This window comes from Perognathus longimembris, chromosome 13 (genome assembly GCF_023159225.1).
Source record: "Perognathus longimembris pacificus isolate PPM17 chromosome 13, ASM2315922v1, whole genome shotgun sequence".
Classification (NCBI taxonomy): domain Eukaryota; kingdom Metazoa; phylum Chordata; class Mammalia; order Rodentia; family Heteromyidae; genus Perognathus; species Perognathus longimembris.
Window position 1 is genome coordinate 42367495 of NC_063173.1, and position 23603 is coordinate 42391097.

The 23603-nt window shown below is 38.7% G+C and overlaps 1 protein-coding gene across 1 annotated transcript in view; it reads right to left on the minus strand.

The window, feature by feature from the left end:
* The window catches only part of Lrrc4c (leucine rich repeat containing 4C), a 194099-nt gene extending 171144 nt beyond the window's left edge, over positions 1-22955 (minus strand). Inside the window, exon 1 of the mRNA XM_048360607.1 lies at positions 22307-22955. The gene's annotated coding sequence lies outside the window, so the exon portion shown is untranslated. The remainder of the gene's footprint in view (positions 1-22306) is intronic.
* Between the last annotated feature and the right edge of the window lie 648 nt (positions 22956-23603).

Genomic DNA, 23603 nt, shown 5'->3' on the forward strand with positions numbered 1-23603 from the left:
TTAATCTGATAGCGGCTAGCATACCACTTGTCCTGAACTGAGTTAGATCATATACACTGAGAAGCAGTTGGGCTGAGACAGCCTTTCCTGCCAGCTAGTACATCCATAGTGGTATTTATTTTCATCTTTACATTTTTCACTGGATATGACAGCCTAGTCCCTTGGGGTTCATCAGCCCCAGGTAGACCTGACTTTGTGAAGGTATATCTTAGGGACAAACTTTTTTTATGGACATAACTGTGGCAGATGGATGTCTGATGGACATTGACCTTTTCATCACATCTCAGACAGTAACATTGAATCCTATGAATTGACAAAATAAACAATGAACTTCTATCATCTCCTATTCAATCGATTGTGAAAATATTTCAGTCAGGGAAGATTTGGGTTTTATTGCTAGTGCTTCTTTCAGAATTTCAGTGCTAAGAGAAATTCTAAGTGTGGGATATTAATGGATGCCTGCACATTATAGGGGACCCTCTTCAGTTTGAACAAAATAGGCACAGATGGACTTCTGAGTTTCCAGAGAGAGAAGAGGTTTTTGGTCATAGAAGTTGCATGAGTAACTCTAAGAAATAATGAGGAAACCCTTTGAGATTTTTGTGGGAAAAGGGATACTTGGCGGCCCCAGTATGGCCAACGTTTTTCTTTAGTGAAGTAACAAAAATATCAAATTCACTCACCAACTGTGGATCTCTATGAGTCTGATCCTGCAGATTCAAGGAAGTAGATTCAATTGATGTCTGAGAACATAATGGACTCAAATCTTCTGTGATGTAACTCTTGTCTAAATGCTTGATTCTAAATTGAAGCTTACAAAAACTGTACAGGCGCCATGAGTACATGATTCAAAAAAAAAAAACAAACTTCTAAATATTACCTATCCTTTTGCTAAGATTAATAGAAAAGATTCCATAAACTCTCTAAAATCACTGAAAAATTACATGCATGGAGAGAGAAGGGCACAAGTCTCAAGGCTTTTATTGTACTTTTAATGGTATGCAACCTCCAAGGAAAGTAAAATTTACCCAGGAGCTATTCAATTGTTAATGCATTAAAGAGTAAAGTAAAATATTTGCTAACAAGAGATCATAATTTTGGCTAAACATCTTCATTTTGTTCAGGCTGCAACCAGAAATGAGTGTGGGGAAGCCTGAGTCTTAATCTGTAAGTATTAATTAAGTTATTCAAACATTTTTTTCTGTTCCTGCAAAAGATGCTAAGTGCATTATTGCTGTAGCAGGGCCTGATCATTTATCTTTCAAAAACAGGTTCTGAAAATAAAAATTCAAGTTTCCTAACTCAAATTTGAAGGGGAAAATGCAGACAAGAATACAATGTTTATCCTATAAAATTAAGAAGAGTGAGGCAAGGGGAGCTAGGGGAGGGATGGGTGAGAATATTGAAAGAGGTGACAATGACATATATATATGACATATATATTTACATATATATTTCATAAACTGCTTTGTTAAATGGCACTTCCTCTTACTTAAAGACAACAATGAAAAGAAATAAGTAAAAAAAAAAACAATATTGGAGAGATACTTGCTTATATATCTCTTCTCAAACACACAAACCTTAAATTTCAGAGTGCATCTCATTTCCTTTGACTTTACAATTACTCATTAGCAGAAACCTGCCCACTAATCAATATTGCTTCATGAATGAAATTATTTTTATTTTATCAATTGTAATTAATATGCAGAAAGATTTCAGGAACTAAAACTTAATCAACAAATACATTCTAAATTGAAAATAATGTGAGAATTCCTGAGAAAATCATCTTTGTTTTAAAATCTTAGTTTTAATATATATTTATATGTTGTTATATATTAATATATAATATGTTATTAATATATGAATTTTTTCTACAGGTTTGGGGCTTGAAATCAGGGCCTGGGTGCTGTTCCCTAGCCTCTTTGTGCTCAAGGCTAGCATTCTACCACTTGAGTCACAGTACCACTTCTGGCTTTTTGGAGTTGTTTATTGGAAATAAGAGTTGAACAGGGACTTTACTTCCCAGGCTAGCTTTGAACCTCAATCTTCAGATCTCAGACCACTGAGTAGCTATGATTACAGGTTTCAGCCTCTGGTGCATGGGTCAGGCTATGTTATTAAGGAAGAGTTAAAATAATAGCAACTGAGTTTTGTGATTCTGAAACATTTCATTATATAAATCATTGACTAAAGAACAATTATATTACACTTAAGAGCATTATTTCATTCCTTTTATAATGAAATAAGTCCTACTTAGAGAAATGTGAAATATCTTCATTACATTCTTATCCCCCACATTTTATTTATATTTCAATGACAATATAGTAGCTAGTGATGAATATAATATTGGAAGTAGAATCATAACTCCTACCTAAGCTGCACTCTACCCAGAAACATTAGTATATCTGTGTGTGTGTGTGTGTGTGTGTGTGTGTGTGTGTGTGTTTTCCATTTCATTCATTCTCTGTGCCTCTGTATGGTATTTGTCTGTCTCCATCTCTCAGAATAAATCTACCAAGTACCAATTTGTTTCAGCATAAAAATAGAGTTCATTAAGAAAAATATAAACTATTACTTTGGTATAAACTGTTTAGTTCCTTGAGTTATACTAATCCAATCATATTTTCAATAGGATTAAAACTCAGAAGAGCATCTTAGAATACAAATTTCCAGAATAAGCTTAGTGGCACAATTAGACAAAATAATTTACTAAGCTTTAGAAATGAAAGGTTTACGGAAATTATACTATATTCGGTTTTGCTTTAAGTGACTTCTACTTTTAAGTATTCACTCTTCCATTTCTTTATTTTCAGCATTAATGAACTATGATATATCAAAGAGATATACCAAAATATATCTGGACTGCTACTTAGTCAAAGCTAGAATCACAGCAGGAGGAGGGGTAGATAATAAACATTCATAATTATTCAGTGTGTGATCTGTGACATGGTATTGTGCTACATGTGAAATGCTACAGCAGAATGAGAGAGGCCATGATCAATACTTCAATAGAAAAATGAGGTCAATGTATTCCAATATCCATTTCATACAATGAAATAAACTTTCTCAAGGCAACAAGACTGAATTCTGGACTTTATACACAGCCACAAAGTATATAATACATAGAAAACTAAGGGAGCACATATATAATATAATATCAATTTATTATTTTTAAAACTAATTTGGGGCCTAGATGTTGTCCCTTAATTTTTAGCTCAGGCTATCTCTTTACCACTTGAGCCATAGCTTCACTTCCTGCTTTTGGGTGGCCAGTTAGATGTACAAGCCACATACACTTTCCTGCCTTGGCTGGCTTTGAACCACAATCCTCTGATCTCATACTGTTGAGTAGCTAGGATACAGGCATGAGCTACTGGTGCCTGTCCAAGATTTACCTTTGAATCCAGATACTTTAGATAAGCAAATCAATTACTTGCATGGGTTCCAAAAAAATCCCTTTAGAATGACTGCTAGCATGTTGTAAACCATGTTTCACTCTATTTTACCACATATATGAGGGTTTTATTAGTTAGATAGTATTTCCTGCATTTTAAAGAAGGTATGAATCCCACATAAATATCATCTGCATCATCATCTGCAAAATGTAAACACATGTGTACTCCACTATCCCCATCTACAACTTATGTTTATCATTCATTAATGCAAAGTACATAAAAAATCATTGTTGCCTGCAAGGAAAAAAAAAAGATTTTAAGTTAATAAATTTAAGCCAACAAATTTCCTGACAAAGATGGGTGTGGAACTCTTGGACTGTGATTTATCTAGGTCATTTTTAATGTAAATGTTGTGAATTTTTCTTCTGGGTGTGTAGGTATCTGCCTCTCCCAGAGACAATCAGGGTAGGGTGGTAGGAATGTTTTACCCTTGAGAGCCTATTGCTTAGACATCTTTATATACATAAAGAATTCTTCAGGTCTGTCAGAAGTACAGTTCTACTTGCAAAGTAGGGAAAAGTGAAGAATAAGAAATGACCGTGGCTGGGGTCACAAAGAATGTAATTTCCTAGCGGATGCAGTTCGGTTATTTGACTGTTTCCCAGATTCATGACTATTTCTGAGAAACAATGAGATAGATGTGCAGTATGGGAAGTCAAAGGAGTTTTCGAGGGGAGGAGAGGATTTCCCGTCAAGCCTGCAGCCATATCCAGGGCTTCCCTTTTAATGAGTTGCTACAAACATCATACCAAGGGCTGAATCAATGAATTCACCTAATTAATTCGGTAGTTAATTACTAGAAGCAAGTCTGAAATGAAGTGCTTACCCTGTGGAATAGTCACACATGCATGTGTGTCACATACACACACACACACACACACACACACACACACACACACACACACCACGGGAACTGCCATGTATGTGGGGAAGGAAGGATTTAGCTAGCCATAGAGAAAGAAGGGAAGAGATATATCTGGTAATCATGGTGAAAAAGGAGGCAGAAGCTGGACTGGGAGACAGAAGGAAAGGAAATAAGCCATCCAGGATATATAATGGAGGAACAAGAAAAATGAATTTCCATTCTCTGTGGCAACGATAGTCCTGTTATCTGCAAATAGTTTTATGAAATGCTGCAGACTCTTCTTACACAGCTGAAAGGACTATCAGAGAGCAATATTCCGAATCAGTTCTTCAATGTACAGAAACAAAAGGCTCCAGAAAGTGAGGAAACTTGGTTAGAGCCTTGTGTCCTGAAGGTAGAAAGATCAGAACTGGAACCTAACATTTGACATTGGGAAACATTTGACATTGTGGGAAATGACCAGAGACATTTTGCGGAACCTAGTGTGGTGAAAAATCCACATTTCCTATTTTATATTTGACCACCTGCCAAAAGTGTTTTCTACCAGGATCCCACATTCAGCTTTATGGCAGTATCCTACACTGTTGAAGAGAATGTTCAACATGAGGTCATTTGTCATGACTTCTAAAGATGGATTTGGCCAAATAATAACATTAGGAGATAATTTTAATGCTTTTTGGTGTCCTAACCATTCACCATTAAGAGAGGGAATTTCTGACACAATTAAATTACAAAGGGAAAAAAATGGATGACACTTTTCAACTGTCTTTTCACTTTATGAGAAACTCAGTGTGTCCGGCTTCTTTCCCCACTTCGTGTTTTGAAGAAGACAAGTTCATCCTGACACACAGAACTGCACTGATTTTCAAATAAAGCACAGAATACCTAGAGCTCTGAATTCCTGTGGTCTAGAAAGCAACTTTCTAAAAGGGACTTTGGTAGGAAACTTAGCAAAACAGTTCACTTTGTTTCAAAGAAGACACACTGCCACTTGAGTTCAATGAAGGTTGCCTGGTGCCAACGAGAGTGTATTAGAAAAAGGAATGAAAATCTAATTACAGCCAAAGTAAGGCTTCCACTTTAAATTTAACTTTATTTTGTTGGTTTGACTAAGATCAGCAGTTGGGCTGGGCCCTCCTGCCAGGCATGCCTGTAATCGCAGCTGAGCTGGGAGGATCACAGTTCTAATGCCAGTGTGGGCAGAAGAATCTGTGAGACTCTTATTGTCTATTAACTAATAATAATAAAAAAAAAAGACAAGGAGAAGTGTGGACAAAGTAGAGTGGTAAAAGTGCCAGCTTTGAGTAAAAAAGCCATGCAAGGTTTTGAGGCCCTGAGTTCAAGTCTTGGTACTGACAAAAACTGAGTTTTAACAGTTGGAAGCAGTTTTTTTTTTTTATTTAAAAAGTCTATAGGGAACAGCTGCATATACTACACACACACACACACACACACACACACACACACACACGCACACACACACACACGGAAGGCTAGAATTACAGAGACATACTACCCATGCAAAGCAGGATAGATACAATGGGAAAAACCAATGGTCCAGCCAAGAAATGCATAGAGGAACTAAAGGAAGAGCTTAGTGGTAGAGGGCCTTGGAGAAGAGCTTGGTTGTATGGACTGGTATCTGTTTCACAAGGAGGGGTTTGCTGGTAGCACTAAAGCAGTGCTGTTGGAAGATGAAAGTCACTGGTGATAAAGAAGGGCTGAAGGAGAAAGATGAATCAGGGGATGATTATAGTTATCTGGGACTGATAAGTGCTAAAAGTCTGAATTATTGTGGGAAAGAGAAATATTCTAGAGACCACATGAAGCAAAAATCTGTTTAGTCTTGTTTTTGTTTGTTTTGTTTTGTTTTTTGTCAGTCCTGGGGCTTGAACTCAGGGCCTGAGCACTGGCCTTGGCTTATTTTTGCTCAAGGCTAGTACTCTACCACTTGAGCCACAGCACCACTTCTGGCTTTTTTGTATATATGTGGTGCCTAGGAATTGAACCCAGGGGTTCATGTATACAAGGCAAGCACTTTACCACTAGGCCATATTCCCAGCCCATCTTTTGTTAGCCAGAAAAGCCACAAAGCAGTGGGCCAGCTATGAACAAAGCATTAGCAAGCCTTTTCCCCCTTTTTTAGATAAAAGCTTTAGATTTGGGGAGCCAAAGCCAAAAATGATATTAATGTCATTTTATATTCTTTGCATAGAAAATTTTGGGTCAAATTCAGAGTGGGAAATAAGAAGAATAATTCTCTGATGTCTTTCCATGCCCTGAATCTAAAGCTCCAACGTGCAGGCCTTTCTCTTGGACTTTGAAAGCAGACCAAGATAAGTGGCACACATCTTTAAAAGATACTTGAAGAGAAGTCCTGAGAGAATTAGGACACTGAGATAAAAGTGTGAAGTGTGCAAATGTGTGTGTGTGTGTGTGTGTGTGCAGTGAGCAAGTATTTGTCCTTACGCCCGGACTCCTTTAGTTTGTGTCTGCCTTTCATGATTTTGTGGAGTGCATATTGTAAGGTGATATGCTTACAGAGACAAAGAGATGGGCCAGGCAAGCAGTATTCCCATCTGACCCAATGCCCAGACAAATGGAGAATGATTAATTTTGTTTTACATTTTCTTTTGAAAGACAGTAAATGCAGTGTTCCAGAACCACACCTCCTGTCTCTCCTATGCACCACGGCAATGTAAAAAGAAAAAAAGAGTAATAGAAAACCCAGGTGCTGGTGGTTCAAGCCTGTAAATCCTACCAACTGTGGAGGTTGAGATTTGAAGATCACAATTAGAAGGCAGCCTAGAAAGGAAAGGCTCTGAGACTCTGTCATCTCCAATTAACAGCCAAGAGGCAGGAAGTTGAGCTATGGTTCCGATGGTAGAGCACTATCCTTGAGAAAAAAAAAAAAAAGCTAGGAAAGAGAAAAGGGAGAAAGGCCCTGAATGAATTCAAGCCCCAGTACTGGCATGCACAGAACACACACACACACACACACACACACACACACACACACACACACACACACCACGGAAGAAAGATCCCTATATCCATTTTCCATTATGTTTTGTGTTGGAAAGAAATAATAATATGTTGGTCAGACTTAGATGTTCCTTCTTAAGAACAAATAGCTGCCAACTTCTAATAGCCACACAGATATTGAAAGATCAAGTTTCCAGGTACCACTGGGATATTAATTGTATTTTTCCTTCTCACTAGCATAAGGGGTGCCTTAAAGATCACCGAGATTTATTCATGTAGATCACAAATGGTCAATAGGTTAAAATTAAGTAGTACAGGGAAAGCTTTACTTTCAAATAATCAAGAGTAGTGATGGGGTAGCTAAGCTGAGAACACCAGTGAAAGAAGAGAAAAAGGAGAAGGGGCAGGCAAGATGGGCTAAAGAAAATAGTTGGAAGTCTTCAGTAGTTTGCTTTCTATAAACTTGTGGAAACCCAGGTACATTATTTTGCTAAGTAGTCCTCCAAGTGGGAGGAAGCACAGCAGAGCAGAAAAGCCACTAGAATGATGAATTCAAAGAGAATCTATGTGATTTATTGATCCTGTAAATATCGATGATACTAAGTGTACCCAAGATTCTCTTTCCTCACTCTTAAAAATGGTGACTATTTTTTTTTGCCTATGGATCCAGTGTTTATAAAATTTAGGGTATGTTGAATTTAGAACATGGTACCTGCACATAGTAATCATTAGTAAATATTAACCATTACTGAATTTCTTCTATAATGCTGATGCTATTACAGTTCTTAGAAAGCTACAGAGAGATACATCACTAAAATAAATGGCTCCAATTCCAATCATATAACAAGTGGACCAGATTGCTTACTGTTGTTACTTTCCAGGAGAAATATACCCCACTAATAGCTTTCCTAAAAAGCATATGAATGTGGTTTAATTGTGAATTTTTAGCATTCTAGCATATAAACACCAATTAAGTATCCATAGTGTTTTCAGTATGGTACACATCACCACCAGAGATGCAAAAGAGACTGTTCTTAGTCATTGAACTGGGTGAGAAGTTTTGAAGTGACTTTAATAACAAGTATGTCATCCAAAATCTATTTAATGATGTCCTCTACTTTCCTGTCTAGGAAGACGCAAAAGACTTTATCAGCAGCCAAGATGGAGAGATCAGGCTCACACTATGCCACTGATGAGGTCTCTGTACTGACAAGTTAGATGAAATCAAAGTTGGAGAGATGCACATCCATGGTCCATGCAGGTGTCCAGGCATGTGGGTGTTCAAGAAAGTTTAAATAAATTTTCCTAGTGAATTGAAGAATTGAATTTAGTGGAGAAGATTCTTCTGTTCTTGCTTTGTATTTCCTCATTTCCAGGTAAGCCTGACAGATTTCGTTCAAAGAAAAAGAATGTATTTCTCAGAGATGAGTGATACCATGCAAGAATAGAATAAATGTAGACGGAATTGCTACCTGTACAACTAGATAGATGAAGCCATATAACTTGCATGAGGACCACAATTTCTTAGATGGTTACTAAACTTTGCAGAGAAGTAGAAACAAAAACTAAACCTTGTGACATTATAAAGAAACTGCAATTTACCCTTCTCACACTAAACCAGCAGATACAGAAGGTGCGTGTGTGTGTGTGTGTGTGTGTGTGTGTGTGTGTGTGTGTGTTTCTCTCCATTACTTAATTCCTCTTGTCTCTCAATAGCCCCTCAATTCCCTTTGGGGATACACTTAATCTTCAGGTTCATTCCTTTGAAGCTAATTACAAACTGTCAGTACATACAGCATATGGCATACACTGGCATGGTCAGTTTAGATTTCAGTATAATCTCTGTGCAGGGTTTGTCTTTCTTTGGCAGGCAATTGAAGGGGAAAACAAAGGTAAACAATTAAAATTATTTATTAAAGAGACCAAGACAATAAAAATTACAGAGAAAGAGCATGCTTTTGTGACATCATGAACTAGATCAAACCAGACCTGAACTTTACACATTGCAAAAAATTGTGGTTACTTATGTCAGTCATTTTTGTTCACTGTAATTAGATACTTTCCCATCTTAATTCTAGTTTAACTCATCACTACTAAGACATATCAAAGTTATCTGTACCCTCAAAAGTCTCTACTATGGACTAATATAACCCCAAATGAATAGCCCAAAAGGTTATATTATTGATCTAAAAAATTCTGCTTTCCAAACTATAAATACAGAAGGCATCAGGAATTTGACCCTTTAGCATTTTAAATTTAGAGACATATTCTAGCACCCTTTTCCCTTTTTCTTTTTATTTATTTATTTATTTATTTATTTTGCCAGTTCTGGGGCTTTAACTCAGGGCCTGAGCACGGTCCCTGGCCTCTTTTTGCTGAAGGCTAGCACTCTGCCACATGAGCCACAGTGCCACTTTTGGCTTTTTCTGTATATGTGGTACTGAGTAATCGACCTCAGGGCTTCATACGTGCTAGGTAAGCACTCTACCACTAAGCCACATCCCCAGCCACATCCTTTTTCAATTAAAAAAGTGATCAATTACATTTCACTCTTCTCTTCCCAAGGTTCTTGCCTAGTGGTTAATTCACAATCCTCTTGTAAGAAAAATACTGTTTACGTTTGTTTTTACAAGCATTTAGCAACATGCAAAGTGCCCCACTGAAGACATTTAATGCAATAATATCTCACCCCAAGTCTGTACTGTGGTTAATCCCATAGCACAGACAAGCATGTTGAGGTTAAAAAGGCTGAGTAAGTGGCTTAAAAACACAGATCTGAGGATCACAAGAGCCCAATAGCTATACCCTTATGATCACATAAGATGATGCTAAGTGAAATGAACTCCATTTTATCAAAATGATTGTTATATCAGAGTTGTAACTACTTTCAACATCCCATGTGTATCTGTAGTTTCTACTATTGATGATGTTCGTGTATCACCTTCTTGTGATTGTATCTACACTATCTCTGTAATCTTATCTGAGTGTATGGGAAACAGTGTGTACTGGTATTAGAATTAGGAAATTCAAAGGGAATACCAAAATTGAGAGACAAAGGGTAAAATACGAGAAACAACAACAAAAGCAATACTTGCAAAACTGTTTGGTGTAAGTGAACTGAACACCTCAGGGGAGGACAGGGGGAGGGGGAAGGGGGGTATGAGGGACAAGGTAACAAACAGTACAAGAAATGTATCCAATGCCTAATGTATGAAACTGTAACCTCTCTGTACATCAGTTTTATAATAAAAACTTAAAAAAAATAAGACTAAACCAAAAAAAAAAAAAAACACGGATCTGAGATGTGACATAATTCAGGTTGGACAAGCTCCTATGTCTGTGCTTTTTATACCACCAACCCTTAGATCCATGGGCTGCTCTGAATAAGATAAAGCCACATCATCTGAACTATAGTGCTCACTATGAGGCAGCCAATAGGAGTGGAGATGGGAATTAGGCTTTGAGAGATACGATGACATTTAAAATCTTCAGTATGTGAATCTGAAAGAAAGGAAAGAGCGCCTCTGTATGCACTAACACAAAGGTCACTGATGACTTACTTGGCTCTGAACTACCCATCCTTCCTTTGAGGTGTTGATCTTAGAGTATTTGTTGAGAAGCCTAGGTAGAGTTCCAATGCCATCCATGGTGTAAAAGTACCATGTGGGAGTCCACCCTCCCCGGATGCCCACCAAGGATGTGGAAAATCTTTTATATTTGCCCTTCACAAACCCTTGGGGATGTGCTATGCCTCGTCCCTGGCTGGGCTGAAAGGCCCAGAGGAGTCTTTTTTTTTTTTTTTTTTTTTTTGGCCAGTCCTGGGCCTTGGACTCAGGGCCTGAGCACTGTCCCTGGCTTCTTTTTGCTCAAGGCTAGCACTCTGCCACCTGAGCCACAGCGTCCCTTCTGGCCATTTTCCATATATGTGGTGCTGGGGAATCGAACCGAGAACTTCATGTGTAGGAGGCAAGCACTCTTGCCACTAGGCCATATTCCCAGCCCCCAGAGGAGTCTTACAATGAACAGTAGACAGAGAGCAATGGGACCTAAGCCTTCAATACAGAGAGAGCCTCTGTCCCTTCTTGGCTGCAGTGAACAGCAGCAGGGTTGGACCTGAAGTGATGGCACTGTGCCGACAAAGCACTTTGGCACATGCCAGGATATGAAAGGCTCTAATGAGACCCATTTCACAATTCAGTGGCCACGAGCATTAAGCAGGCAAAGATTTCTTTCTAACATCCCTGTGATATAGCCTATGGCCCAGGTTTGTGACATGGTCCCTCTAACCAGCCCACTTAGCCAGACCTTATTCCTCCTGCCTTGGCAGTATGATAAGATGCAGACAGAAAGAGAGGGAGGAAGGAAAGAAGGGAGTGAGGTAGAGAGAAAGAGAGGGAGGAGGAGGAGGAGGAGGAGGAGGAGGAGGAGGAGGTGGAGGAGGAGGAGGAGGAGGAGGAGGAGGAGGAGGAGGAGGAGGAGGAGGAGGAGGAGGAGGAGGAGGAGGAGGAGGAGGAGGAGGAGGAGGATCTGCAGGAATCTTCTAGAGACCTGTGATGCATGCTAATCTTCTATTGGTTGAGGAAGTCGGATCCTTCATAGTCAAACCATTGTTCTTTATAATTGTCAGAGACTGCTGATCTGCCCTTGCCTGGAGCCATCCAATTAACATATCACCACAACATCGACCACTATAATATGGTCCCTGTCCTACCAATAAGGGAAAGTACTAACCCTGCTTCCATCCACAGCTTCCATCTAATGAGGTCTTTAATATATAAACAGACTGCGGAAACAGAAACCTGGAAAGGGAACTCTATGTTGGATTCATTTTTGCCTACAAGAGGCCTCATGGAGTTGGAATATTTTTGCTCTGAATGGAGGGATAAATGGAGAGGACACAAGGACAAAAGAAAGGAGGCAAGAAAAGAAGAGATAGGGAAGGTAAGGACTGTGCATGAAGGCAGACACACAGGAATGGAAGGAGGAGGAGAGGGAGAGGGGAAGGCTGTTTGCTGCTTTGGGGAATTGAAAAACATGTAACTTCTGCTAGAAACTATTACCATGGCAACCTTCAAACAATACAGAGAAAGGCTTCATAGTTCCATTTCTGCCTTCCTGAGTACCACTGTGTAGATGTTAACTCTTTTAAGAGAGCCTTCTGCCTTTCTGCCTTTTCTGTGAGTAGAAATGAGAGGCCTCTGGAATCCCTCCTTGTGATTCATTTGAACTGATTCATCCACATAGAGACCAGCTCTGGCCCCTGTTAAAGTGATCTCTCTCAAGGTCATCTAATAAACCTACCCATAGCCTTCTGCCTAAATTAGAAACACTAGGTGGATATTACACCTTTCTATTGTCCTTCCAGGCTCAATGATCCCATTGCTGCCAACAATTAGTTTTTGAATAATCAGAACATTCTGAGGTATTTCTGGGATTTAACTGGAAACCCTTCAGTAGAAATATACTTTACCATTTCAAATTTGTGCATTTTGATTAGAAATTTTGTAATTTATGGCTAGGGGTGTGTTTCAAATCATAGAATACTTGCCAAGCAAGTGTAAGTGTCGGAGAAGAAGAGGAGAGACTCAGAAATGGGAGGGAAGGAGAAAAGAGGATAAGGGCAGACAGAGGAGAGAGGAGGCATAAGGGGAGGAATGAGAGAGAGGGGAGGGGAGGAAAATTTCATGCCTTATCCACACCTCCCATCAAAATCAAACTACTACAAGAAATCAAACTACTACAAAATCAAACTACTACTCTTACCCTGAAAAAGAATGCCTTAGTTCTACAGTTCTTAGGCAAATAAACAAATATCAGTGACAACAGGATATTCATTAACATATCACAAATAAATCAATCCTCTTTTCTCAGGCAACCCCATATGTACAACAACAGATGATGACTGTATTAGAAATCAGAAGAGAAATATTCTTTTTTTCATCTTTAATCTATGAACTTCTGTATTGTCTTTCATGCATACTTTAACAACAGATAAAATAAATGTAAAATGAGGTGGCTAAATTCTCTCACATTGTCACTATTACTTGGTAAATATAGATGAGGTAAAACAAGTAGGCTGCTGACAAGAAAAGTGTGCAGTCTCGGCAGCTTGTAGTTTAGCCAGAACCAAGAACCAAAGTCATAACTGGCTGCTCCAAATATATCTTTCCTTGCCCAACTTCCAGATCATCAAGCTTTATTGTAAGGTTTTGTGAAGACATAATTGCTCTGGAAGTACTAGAACTAAAATTTGTTGGGAAGGTTAAAAAAATAGAATTTAAAACTCTGTGACTATTACTATTTATGACCTATTAATTACTTCTATTATTGCTATATATTAATAACAGTGATCTCTAGGTGGAAAAATTATAAAGAAAACCTCTTTTAAAACAGATAGAAAACACTCCAACAGTCATCTTTATCTTCAAAGACTGCAGAATAAAATTAAACCGCAATGAAATAGTATCTTATTATTTAGCATTTTATTTAATTTAGGATATATTACTGCTCCTCAGGAGAAAAGTGAGGAAGAATAATTTTTAAACATAAAGTCAAAACCAACATGTTTGAAAATGTGTCAATAGTTCACATGAAAATAGGAGTTCGTGGATTGTGAAAAATGACTGCCACTCCTCTTTTAGGACAATAAAAGCATTTTTAATGAAGATCTTTTAAGAGATAAATCCGTTTGCATAGGTTTGTTTGAAGGCATTTCTTAATCCTCAAGACTGAAAGTTAGTCTGAGAGTCATTGAGGAGTAGGAAGACTTACTTCATATAACTGTGATAATGATGCAATACAACCCTAAGGACCTTCTTGATTGTGAGCCCATTAGCAACTGTAAATTAAAACATAAATTTAGCATTAAAATATTTTATAGGTTTCTTTTGCAAGACGAGATCCTCAAAGATGGGAATTATGAATAGGACAAAAGCTAAGCAGAAATACTTGAATTCATAAAATTCAATGAGGAACTTAAAGCAATATTGCTTGTGTTCTTCAATTTATATCAGCTCATGGTAATGATGTTCCTTTAGTATATTCTAAGACATACTTATGGACAAATCTATGTTTTCAAATAATAAAGATGATTTAACAAATTGCAATATGTGTGTGTGTGTGTGTGTGTGTGTGTGTGTGTGTTTTAATGAAAGGTAGATTTGAACTGTGGGTCCCTAGTGAGAAAATAAGAACAAGTTAATCCTAATGGTAGAACTACAGAGAAAATAATTACTTATATGATGAACAAAAGTGAAGAAATGTTTTCAGTTTAAAAATATCTTGAATTAGCTCACCCATTTACAGTTTCTACCAAAATATACTGGTAATTACATCCAGGAAATGACAAGGGAGGCACAATGAGGTGTAAATCCAATAGAAGTCACAACCTAGCAGTTTAAGCAATTAAGTTGATACATTCCACAAAGGTAAGAGCTATGAACCCATTCCTCAAGTACAGAAAAAGGGGAGACTCCGTGGGTCTAGAAGAACTGGGAGTGATTCTGCCACAGGATACCTGTTTCCCTGAGACTTGACATATGAGCATATCTTGGGCCAATAATGCTTCCCTCAAAAAAGTTTGAGTCAAAGCTAGTTTGGCATATCTCCAAAGAAATGAAACATTTAGTACAGCAAAGACAAAAGAGAGGGCATGAATAGACTAGTCAAACTATTCTCAGGAGAAGACTACAGATTTCATTCCATAAATATATTGACAGCATATAGAAGAAAGGAAGTTCAGCTTTTTCTTAGTATGCTACTACTGGTGAAGGAATGAATAATGTATATTGCTGAAGAAAAGTTAGTGTTATGAGAAAGATTGGTTAAAGACATCTAGGAGAGAATGATGGAATCTGGGAGTTAGTAGGACAGACAAAAGCTGAATTTACAACTTGATCTTGTAATCGACTGGCAGAAAGTAGATTAAATAGCTAGAAGGATTATGGGACATAACAAATGGACCAATTCTAGTTTTTCAAGCTTGGTAAGGCTTCTCAGAAGGCCTGATAAGTACATTGAATCTTGCTGGTGATGGAGCTTTACGAGTCGTGAACCTACACCAGATGGTTGGGAGTTGAGTTCCATCTCTGAAAACAAATTTGCCTTACATCTTCCAGCAATAGAGTCAGGGGGAAAGCCCTCACCATATAAGGAACAATGACAACAACAACAATGATAACAACAACAGGAGAAGAAGGAGGAAGAGGAGGAGGAGGAAAACGAACTGAAACAATAAATGAACTAATCAATCAAAACTAATAAAGGATGTGATCAGTGAGCAAAGGCTCGATTCTCTGGAAAACTTCAGGAATGTGGACATGGGGGAAAGTATCAGGCACTAGAAGCCATCCACCATAAAGAGGGCAATGGATTATTGTGTGGTCACAATTAGAAGTCCAGGTGCTGTGTAAGATATCACATCATATGCACATCTGGTTAATCCAAACTCAATAGCATTGACCTTAATTTGAATGCAGTTCTGAATTGCTAGATAATTTAATAGTAGCTTGTAAAATGTCTTCTTTCCCATTACAGATGTTGGATGACCTAGGACAGTGTCTTCTGGATCTTTCTTAGAAGTTGCCCCTTTTGGGAGGTGGGGAAAAATGAAGGCGGATGTAACAAGTTAGATGAGAAATGTACTCACTGTCTTATGTATGAAACTGTAGCCCCTCTGTACATCACTTTGACAATAAAGAAATGAAAAAACAAACAAAGAAGTTGCCTCTTCTTACTTAAGAGATCATTGGGGACTGACATGAATACACAAGGTGTGTGACCCAAACTGGCTAGAGAACTCCTGTTTCAGGAAGAAGGATGGAGAGAAAAATGGGACACATTTCAACCTCAGTTGAAGATGATATGACACTGCATTTCCATGTAACTAAGCCAGAAAGTGTGAGTTTATTGATTTTGATCTTGAATTTCAAGACAGGAGAGAAGTAGCTCCTATTCCCAGCACCTAATCTAGTTATTGAATAACCATACATGAATTAACTAAGCCTCTTCATGTTTCCTTCTACAGAGGATTAAAGAGAAAATACAGGTTATATCCTGAACATCTGCCTTGGGGCATATCATACGGATAATAATAGTAATTACTATTGCTACCATATATGTTAAAAGTGCCCAGAATTCCTGAGAGATAATAAAACCCTGTACCAAATTTGAAATAAAAATATTAAGCTGAAATAGGTTTTAATTATTTTTAAATATCATTATGTCTCACAAACATAGGGAAAAATCATATTTAAAGTCATATTACCTACTTTGATAGCAGATATGGCAAAAAACCCTTTCATTGTATTCTCAATACATACAATGCAAGACACAATTAAAAGTTCCATTTCTCTCAAAAAATCCTATTTCCAAGAAAATAAACTATTACTTTTTATTGTGTACTATTCAGATCCCAATTATTAGAGCATCTTAACTCTCTTAAAATAATCACACACACACACACACACACACACACACACACACTCCATATCAAATCTTAAATCTGATAAAAATAGGACTCACTAGCTAGCAAGTGACAAAATTAGGTTGGAGCCAATGTTTGCCTATTACAAAACACAAAATAGATTTACAACCTTTCCCTGGTACCCACACCTCCACTGCAGGAAGCCCAGTCCCACATGTCTCTCCAGATACTGGGATTTCCTGCACACATTTTAGTAACTATAGACTAGGTCTTCCATAGTTGTAATACTCAGGTGTTAGAACCCTAACTGTTAACTCAGAATCCTAAATCTTGGTATCTGAAGCAACATTCTTTTTAACTTTTACATAACAGAGGAGCTTGTTAGACCTAGGAAGGTGAGGTAAATTGTACAAAATGTCATAGTCAATTAAAGAAAACCTTAAAAATAAGACAAGTATATAACATCATACAACATTCTGATCTTAGCATTTCCATCACAACGAAGCTATGCTATGGTTCTGCATGTGTGTGTGTATGTGTCTGTGCGTTTTCGTGTGTGTGTGTGTGTACACAAAGGTGTGAGGTCAGTGTTGATTCACTGGTCATTCTCACTAAGCTTCTATAGATTGTTAGTAGGTAGCCTTCTTGTGTACATATGTGCCCATAGGTGTGTGTGATTACTCAAAAGTATGTGCATTCCTTTCAGAGTTTTAGACAGAGCAATTCCTAAACAAAGTTCAACTAATCAAGAAGGATTAAGTCTTTTCTGCATGCTGTGGGGTGCTGAGGGTGTAGCAGAGAACAAAATAAAGTCCTTGGCCTCAGAAAATGTGTTCTAAGCACATTGCCCAGCCATAAGATCTGCCTAACTGAATTTCAACTGTCACATTTACATTTCTCAAGAGAAATCATTTTGAAGAAAACAGAATTGCAGCAGTCTTGATCCCTTCCAGAGTCTGCTAAGATGCCACTTACAAACCATTCATTTTTGTGCCTATAGTTTTAAGTACTTGACAAGCTAACCAAAGTATACATAGACACAGGAGGTATTTTATACATTGCACACAGTATATATTCCCCCAATCTTTGCTACAATAAATTATTATTCACTAAGACACTTGCAATAAATATGTGTCTGTGTATTACTTCAAACATAATCCTGTCTATATAGGTTCCCTTTGTATAATCTCTGCCAGAGTCAAGGAGGATTAGCAGTTTTTCCTCAACAGACAACCTCCCTGTTTTTATTGTTGTTTTTGTTTTTTGTTTTTTGTTTTTACAAACTGTGCATTACCCAAACTTAAATCAGACATTGCTGATTTAAATGGGCAGTTAATGAATGTTTGCAGCATATGACACATGAAATCTGATTTTATCCTCACCTTAGCCACTTCCATGCTGATATGATTAAGTCTGTCTTCCAGAATCAGAAAGGTTAAATGGTGTGCATAGCTGAGAAGCTAGGGAAAAGCTGTTTTCAAATCACTTGTGAGGTTAGAGTTCAAGTTCTACCTATTTTATTTTTGTCGTCTTTACAAAGCTCATGTTAAAGCAAAATATTATCACACAATGAGAATTTCCATCTTCATTTTGATCTCTTCTTAAATATAAGGGAGAATGGTCAATTCTTAGGATGATTTTCTGGAACTGTGGAGATTTAAAATGATTTTTGTTTTATAAACAGGATTAAGAAAATCAAATGGGTAGCCAACTAATCCTGACTGTATTATTGTCCACAGATATGACATCAAGAATAAAAGTAAGTATGAGTGATATTTCTTTCATTTATTTTAGGGGAGGAAAATTCCACGGAATTAAATTGAGAAAATGGATAGAGCCAAGAGGTGCTGCTGTAGAGACTAAAATTAGAGACTGTAGAGATTGCTCATGATTGGCTGCCTTAAGCATGTTGGTGCTGGGAGATTGGCCTATGACAATAACAACAGTGTACAACTGCATTAAATCTCCTCATACATTCTATGGAGTATTTTACCTGTCATAAAGCAAAGGTATTTGTGTAATTAACACAAGATTCATTATGAATAAGAAGATTATTATCCCAAATGATAGAACTTGGGGCCCTAATATTACCAATGAAATTTAATTTTAACTTGTATATTTGAACATTAATTTTACTTTGTGTCTGATAGCTTTAGACTGTGTCATAAGTTGCCAGAATATTTAAAATTCAAGAGCTATCTCATGCAACTTTTAGACAAAAAGTACTTAGGACACTAGTGGTAGGTTATTTTTCCCTAAATATTCATTCTCTCTCCCTCCTCCTACCCTCCTTCTCTCCCCTCCTCCTCCTCCTTCTACTTCTTCTCTCTCTCTCCTCCCCCTCCCCCTTTCATTCTCTTGCTAAAATTTATTGGTATATATTTTAAGTAAAAGTTCATGATTTACAGTTTGGAATCTCAAACAGATTTTATGTCTATAATGATATATTACAAGTTATCTGTCCTGATGAGACCTTGAAAAAAGTAACCTGACTGATCAAGGAAAGCCAGTTGTACGGTTGAACAATTCCTGGCTATCAAGTGTAACTACAAAGACTATTATAAAGTGCTTGGTCAGACCTTCACTCTCAGAAAGCTAATGCAAGTTAATTACTCCAACAATAACCATAACAAACAGCCACTGGAGAGAAGGCCTATTATGTTCAGTCTTTGCATCCCATTACTTTTAATTCAGAAAACAATCCGACAAATTAGATATTATCATTCCTATCTCACAAATGAAAACATTAATACATAAATTACTTGAAGGCCAGGGAAATGCAAACTGCTTTAACAAAGGACACAGCTATTAAATAAGACTCAAAAGCAATTTGCAATGGTAAATTCCTAACCTAGTCAACAGAGCTACCTAATGGTTAAGGTCTTCAGTAGATTCTCTATACAAGGACCAGCTCCCAACTGCCACTCCATGTGCACCTTTACTTTCTGCAATAAATTGATCAGGGGCATTTCCAGCTTTATCACACCCACAATCCTTCTGTTAGCTCATGGACAAAATCTTCCATAAAACGTGGGGCCAACTCCACTTATCAATAGGGACAAGATCCCAAACTCATGCAGCCAGGGTAGCTAAGAGTAAGACTGGTGAAATGATTCACACATGAAAATCATCCTTAGATGCCCCATCAGAGGAGCTGGGTAGGAGGACAGATTTCAGCCCACAATCCTAAACAGATTCTCTCAGTTTCTCTCCTTTTCCCTTTCTCCTTTTCTCTGCCACCTTTGTGTGTATGCAAATGAGGAGGGGACAGGGAGGAAGTGGCATTGACAAGGACTGAAATATACTGTGAGGTCTAAATGTAGAAACAGTGGAGACATTTTGAGGGGTCTTTTTTGTTTTGTTTTTTTTTTTTAAAGATAAGCGAAGCAACATTTCCTCTCAAACAGCATTCCTGAACCAATGCCAAACCTGGGTTTCCCAAGTGAAGCCTAGAGTGTAAGTACTAAGGAGCCTACAAGTCCTTTTTTTTTCCTTCCCACTTTGATCAGTTGTGCCAAATTGCAGGTGATCCGGAAATGAATACAACTTGAGTCATTCCATGATCAGCAATCATGAATAAACAGTGGTCAAAGAGAAGAAAGCAAACAAGAAGCCAACAATAAGAAATACAGAGATGACATGCATATGTGTGCATGTGTACATTCAAAAGAATGTTGAGAATGATGGTAAGATATGCAGAAGCCTTCCTGGAGCTCAGGAAGGAAAAAATCTACACAGTTGTTTTCATAGGTGGGTGAATTTATTGCCTGATCTGTATCCCAACCAGAAATATTGGTTGGGAAGAAAATAAATTAGGAAAATATTGAGCTGTGGGATAGTTTAGTTAAGGAGTAATGAAAAAGATAAGGAAAGATGATGGAAATGAAAGAATAGGCTCAGATGCTTTTAACAAGGTGCTTCTGGTTTCTATTATCACCTCTCTAATATAAATCTAACTTCACAGTTCTTTAATGCCTCTCTGGAGTCCACCAATCACAAGATTAAATGGGCCCAGCACTAAGAAGAGACCCTGGAGACAGCTAGCTCCCTTCTATCTCCTTAGGGATATGCTAGAATTGTGTTGTTGCTGTCTTCTAATAGTATTAAGGAAAGAGTTACATGAGGATGGCGGGGAGGGAAGAGAAGAGAGAAAACCAGATAAGTGGGAAATAAGAAAAAAGAAGAGAGAAGAAGGAGGGGAGAGGAGGGAGTTCACAGCTATTGAGGTGTTCCTTCAGAAGTTTCTCTCTCTCTCTCTCTCTCTCTCTTTCTCTCTCTCTCTCTCTCTGATGGCTAGGGTACCTTCCTTTGCTCCCTTTTAATAAATAAAAATGACAGATGTGGGAACAGAAGTATCTGTGCTATACTTATCTGATTCCTACTCAGTTTGGATTCAAAACTTGGTCTGCTGTTTTGAGGCTTGAATGAGTCACCTGCCTCAAACGGTATGGCCATGAACCAAAGAGTTACCCTTTCTCTAGGCCTCAGTTTCCTCTTTTATGGGCATGCAATCTCAGAGGAGTCTTCTGGCTCTAAAGTTATATGAATCTAACGATTCTGATAGAAGGCCCCAGAGAGGAATAGAGCAAGGGAAAAAGGAAGAGTTCTATAAAACAGGTCAGCTCCAGGGCTCTGGCAGCTATGGGAGAGGGAGGAGGTAAGCTTGCAGGCCTTAGCACTCTCCAAGCATTTGCAACCTTCTCTTTGATTGATTTATTGATTGGCCATCCAGTCACTCATCTCCTAAGCTGGCATATGACCAGCACTGGTGCTCAACACATATACATCTTTCCTTCTGCATCTTTTTGTAAGTTAGTGTACTCTTTTTTTTTCCCCCCCTCCATAGTTATGCCCTAGTGCTGTAGGAAAGGTTTCTGGTAAACCCAAACCAATCATTCAATTCTCCCGCAATCTATGTGGAGCCTCTGCATTGTCCAAAGAAATTTGAAATTAGAGGGTAGGGAAGTGGGTTAAGGAGAGCACAGGACTTCCTTACTTCCCACTGGGAACTCTATCCTTGTGAAGAGCACATTTGGATATGTGCAGGAAAAGCTGAGCTCCACTCTCCACCAGTTCCCTTCCCCACATAATCTTCCCTACCCACCCACAACCCACCTACCAGCCAGAAGTCTGCCTTTACCTGTTTAATGTAATTATCATATCCGTGTGTGTGTGTTCATACATTCCGTGGCTTTGCAATGTCAGGTGGGACAATGACATTTAAATGGGATCTCTTCAATTTCCAATAGCTACACATTTGTGCTTCTAACTCCAGGGGCTTTACATGTAATTTAAATTCATGTGTGCATGTCAATCATCCAGCACCTGGCCCTCCACAATGCAGCCAGGCTTCCTTTGGGGGGATTTCTTATTCCTAGGGATCCTTTGCGAAAGTATTTCCCCAGCAGATGCAGATACCTTGCCCTGCTTGGGCCACCCTGTCCTTAATTTTGCAGACCCCATAACTCAGATCTTTAAAGGGCGCTGTAGGGAGGGAAATGGACATACCAGGGAAACAGTACAGTCAATCAACAAACACTTTCTTCATAAATCAATAAAGAAAGAATGATCACTCACTGTATTTCAGATTCATCTCAGCAACGTCCAGATAGGAAACCCAGGTTGTTACCGAGAAAAACGCATCATCTTGACACCAAAAAGCAGGAGAAGAAGAAAAACAAACACTGGAGGTTGATGAAGAAAAAAAGAGAATCCAACTGCAATTTCCGTCCGTGTTAGTCAACCTAGGCACACATCCAACTGTGCTCTGCTGACTTCTTTTTCCTCAAATCAATCCCCATTCTGCCGCGGTCAACTTTCCTTCATCGACATTTTTTTTGAATTATTAATTTTCCCCCTCCTCTTGTGGGAAATTAAAAAAAACACGAAAGGAAGGAAGAAAGAACATCAGGTCTTTTACTTTTCTACCATCCCCCCCTTCAAACTTTCGCTCCAAAAAATATCTCCTTGGCATACTATTTCCTTTATAGAGAAAAATAAACCTAAACGGTGGATCGCAATTCCCCATGTCTAATCATCCTTCCGAGGGGGAGGTAGGGAGGGTTGTCAGCTGTTTTATTATTTATTTCTGTCCGCACATACCAATCCCCAGCGGGTCTGGCAACTGGGTTATTTCATTCCTCAAGGCTTCACGTACACACACACACAGACACGTTTGTGTTAAAATCCAGGTCTCCAAAGAAAAGGCTTCGTTATTTCTATTTCCTTGTACAGTCAGTTTCGCCACCCTGGCCGCCGCGTCAGGCTCCCAGAAAGATCTGCGTCCCGCCGCCGCCGCATCCTTCATTTTTGCAAGGCACCCAACAGCCACCGCCACCGGGGGGAGGGGTGATGAAAAAATAAAAAAAGAATTAAAAAAAATTCCTTTTACATCTTTGATTCCTTTCCACAACCTCCTCCCATCTTCCAAGAATTTGGGGATCAACTCTCCACACTCGATACCCTTCCAGCCGGCCCTCTCACCAACGATCTGATTAGATTTCTCTTCACAATCCAGTGCGCAATCGGGGTTTTGATTTCAGCCACCCCCTGGGGGGGAGGGGGGACAGCCACCTTTTCCCCTCTTCTCCTCCAAACTCTGGGTTTATCTTCGGTTCCCTTCCCTCCACTGGGTCTGCAATTTCATAATTTCACTGTCAATGGAGTGCGCGGGGCGAGGGCGGAGGGACTGGAGGAAATATTCAAGGCTCTGGCAGCTGCCAAGTCCATCCTCCCCACCCCCTTCCGTCCGCACCCCACTAATTTTCTTTTTCTTCTGTAAGGCCTGGGTGGCTTTCCCTCAGACCCCGCCCCCACCCCAAACCTAGGTCTAGAAGCTCTCCAGGAGCGGCGAACTCCGCGGATCCGCGCGCGG